The following is a 4,298-nucleotide window of genomic DNA, read 5'->3' on the forward strand; positions in this document are numbered from 1 at the left end:
TAAATTTAGAAAAAGGCAGGATGTTTCTTTGGCTTCTGGATTAATTTGGTCTATCACAGAACTCCAAAGAAAAGGGGAACATCTCAGAATGCATATGTAATATGTTGATATCATGTAATAAAGTTTTGCTAAATTAAGCTGGAAGGAAAACGCTAATGGAATAAGAATTTTGATAATGTAAATAAATTTGAGTTTTATTGGGGGAAGGGGAATTAGAAATTAAAAGAAAAAAGAAAAGGGCTGGCCCCGTGGCTGAGTGGTTAAGTTCATGTGCTCCACTTAGGTGGCCCGGGGTTCTCGGGTTCAGATCCAGGGTGTGGACTTACGCACCGCTCATCAGGCCATGCTGTGGCAGCATCTCACACAAAATAGAGGAAGATTGGCACAGAAGTTAGCTCAGGGCCAATCTTCCTCACACAAAAAAAAGAAAGAAAGAAAGACAAGAAAAGAAAAATCTGGAAGAGTGGGTCTGTACAAAGAGGCAGAAATATATATACAAATGTGATTGTGTTGCGGAAGTTCGGTTTTATTTCTGTTCTGAAGAAAGTGATAAACACAGGTGAAACAGATCTCCCCAGCCCTCAGCTGATGCAAAATGTGATTCTAAATATTTAGGTTGTATTCATTGAGCAAGCATGAATTTTATCCAGGATAAAGTTTATCCAAGATACTTTCTGTATTAACGGAGTCTGATTGCTAAAGGTGATGAATAAAATAATTCCCACCTTTAATAATAAAAGAATTTGGAGAAAAAAATGAGTTTGAGATATTTTATTATAAATTACAAATAAGGCAAAAACTCAGTTCACCATAATATTTTCGCAAATCAGAAAGTTTGACCACGCTAACTTGAAGAAGTATCTTGGGGTTAGATTGATGTCATCTTCAATTCTCACTTTTCAAGAAGCTCCCAGAGATAAAATAGAAACTTAATCTTTCTCCGCTTGCTGTTTAATTCAGCTTTGCTGCAATATTGTCACACTGTTCTTCCAAGAATGTGTATTATGAGCCTGCTAAATCTGCTTCTTCCTTTATTAAACTCTGTTTAAATTTCAGGTCTTCGGGCTGGCCCCGTGGCCAAGTGGTTGAGTTCTTGCGCTCTGCTTCAGTGGCCTGGGGTTTCGCTGGTTCGACTCCTGGGCACGGACATGGCACCACTCATCAGGCCATGCTGAGGCGGTGTCCCACATGCCACAACTAGAAGGACCCACAACTATGTACTGGGGGGATTTGGGGAGAAAAAAAGCAGAAAAAAGAAAAAAAAAGGTTGGCAACAGTTGTTAGCACGGGTGCCAATCTTTAAAAAAATAAAAAAATTAAGGTCTTCATATTTTCCAGTATCAATGTACCCCATTCAAAACAAATTTTCCTTTTTTTTTTTGATTTCATGGGATTTAAATTTTTCAAAAATTTTCTATTTGGCTTACAGGATTGATTGAACTACACGGAGCTACGTTTGAAAGTTCATATTTTAACTTATTAAATATGTAATATGAAAACCCAGTTCTAGATTCTTTTATTCCTATTACCAAACATTTTAACGATTTTATTTTTTTTTCCTTTTTCTCCCCAAAGCCCCCCGGTACATAGTTGTATATTCTCAGTTGTGGGTCCTTCTAGTTGTGGCATGTGGAACGCTGCCTCAGCATGGCTCAATGAGCGGTACCATGTCTGCACCCAGGATTCGAACCAATGAAACACTGGGCTGCCTGCAGCGGAGAGCGCAAACTTAACCACTCGGCCACGGGGCCGGCCCTACCAAACATTTTAAACAACATTTTGCAGTTGATGTGAGAACAACCTTAAAAGTCATAAGAGGCACAGGTGGGTAAAAGTGATCCTGTTCCAGTCTGTATGGAACCGCTGTGTGATGGAGGAAGCAGACCTCAGTGACGTAACACCCAAATCAGTATAAATCGCCGACCGTGGAAGTTAAAGGATGTTATGAAGATGTACACAGAGAAATTAACCTACCCTAGAGGTTCAGGGGAGTTGTCGCTAAAACCGTCCTTTGAGCCAGAATCAGAAGAATGAGTAGGAGTTAACATGGCAAAAGGGAAGGTGCCAGGAGAGAGAACATTTGCAGCCGGTACAAAGGCCCTGAGGCCTGAGGGGTTAGCCACTGGGAAGAAGGTCTGTGTGGTTGGAGGGGCTTGAGTGAGGAGGGGACCCAAGTCAGAAGGGTGTCGCTTGGATGGAGGCAGTGGGTGCTTGATCTGAGTCATTGGCTGCAGGAGGCAGAGCAATTGGGGTCAGACAACCGAGGTAGAAGGAATTCCAGGTCAGTGCTGTGGGGATCAGGATTTGTGGGGCCAGTAGATTTGTGACCTCGGGCTCATCACCCAATTTCTCTGCATTTTGGTTTCTTAATCTCTAGGAAACTGATTGCAGTGGGAGGAGAGCTAGAATTGGTTCCCGGCTCTCCTGCTGACTGATGGGGTGATTAGGGAAACTAGTTAACTCCCCTGCTCCTCAGCTTTTTCATCCAGAAAATGACGAGGATAATTCCTACCCTGTCTGCTTTGCAGTGTAGTTGTGAAGAGAAAATTAGATAATAAATGGGAAAGCACTTTAAAAAATCGGGAAGCATGATACAATGAAGGTAATAACACAATATGAATAATGATATTGATGGCTAGAGGTTCGTCAGCAGAAATGTGGATACTCCTGAGGATGAAGTCAGGCACAGGGAAGAAGATCAATACTAAGCCGAGAGCTGATTTTTCCAAACTGTTATGGAAATGAGTTAGTTCTTTATTCCACGTTAACCAATTGAAGCCAGTTTTGTGATTAGACTGGAAGTTGTCTTATCCACTTGGTTGAAGCCAAATGGATCTGAGTTTGAATCTCAGCTCCTCCACTTAGTAGCTGTATTGGTTTTCTATTGCAGCATAACAAATGTCCATGCATTTAGCAGATTAAAACAATACTCATTTATTATCTCACAATTTCCTTAGGTCAGAAATCAGCATCACTCAACTGGGTTCTCCACTGAGGGCCTCACATGCAAGGTGTTGGCCAGCTGTGCTCTCATCTGAGGTTCTGGGAAAGAATCCACTTCAAGCTCATTCAGATGGTTGGCAGAATTCTGTTTCTTGTGGTTGTAGGACTGAGGTCCTGGTTTCCTTGCTGGCTGTCAGCCAAGGGTCATCCTCAGGTTCTAGAGGCATCTCTTTAGTACTTGCTTGTGGCCGGCTCCATCCTCCATCTTTGAGCCAGCAGTGGTACATCAGGCGTTTTCCTGCTTTGAATCTCTCCATCTTCTTCTTCCAGTAATGGGCAGAGAAAGCAATTGGCCCTTAAGGATTTATGTGACTAAATCAAGTCTGTTGATAATCTCCTTATTTTAATGTCAACTGAGCCACAGGATATAACATAATCAGGCGAGTGGTATCTCATTATATTCACAGGTTCTCGGAATCAGGGCATGGAATTTTAGGAGCCATTTTCAGAATTCTGCCTACCACAATTTCTTAAGGTGACCCTGACGAGTTTGTTACTTAACCTCTATCGGTCTTAGTTTCTTCACGCATACAATAGAGTAAATTCATACCTTGAAGCATCATTGCATTGATAACTAAAATAAGATAGACATTGTGCCTACAACATAGCAGATATGCAACAAATGTGAATGCCCTTTGCCTGACATCTCACAGCCTCTATTGTACATTGAGAGCCTGGCTAGCTCCTAATGCCAGAGAAAATTTTCTGCAGAAAGAGGATTGGGTCATCTGCCTTACAAGTTTGGATGTTCTTTTAGAGTTTTATGTTACTGTATTGCATAAGCAAGTTTTGATTTCTCCTAAGTAGTTGGAGACTGATATTTGCTGCGTGTAGGCATAAATTAAGAACTTGGACCAGAGAAGAACCTCCCAGAATTCCACCTCGGGGTGTCTGTGTCTGATCTTTAAAAAAAACAAGAATGTATGTCTCGGCAGTAGCAGTAACTTCTTGGTAGTGGTGGTGGGTAAGACAAAAACAGGAATTTATATATAATTGCTGGAGTTTAGTTTGTCCTGCAAATTTTATGGGTAAATTCCTTCAAAGCCTACCTGCTTTTAAGACTGCAGAACTTGGTGAAAGAAAGCGTGTTTTCCCTACTTTAGTTGTGAAGACATCATAATGCTTGCACTGTGATGTTTCATGCATTCCCTCCATGCAACAGTAAGTTTTTATAGAGCCCCCTTCTTTACTAATATGAATTTCAACAAAAGAGCCAACAGCCCTTAAATCCATCAACTGGTCATAAATCTAAGCAGCTGCATTATGAGTCAGAGATCAGCGCAGTGAATGGGCTA

This window comes from Equus asinus, chromosome 1 (genome assembly GCF_041296235.1).
Source record: "Equus asinus isolate D_3611 breed Donkey chromosome 1, EquAss-T2T_v2, whole genome shotgun sequence".
Classification (NCBI taxonomy): domain Eukaryota; kingdom Metazoa; phylum Chordata; class Mammalia; order Perissodactyla; family Equidae; genus Equus; species Equus asinus.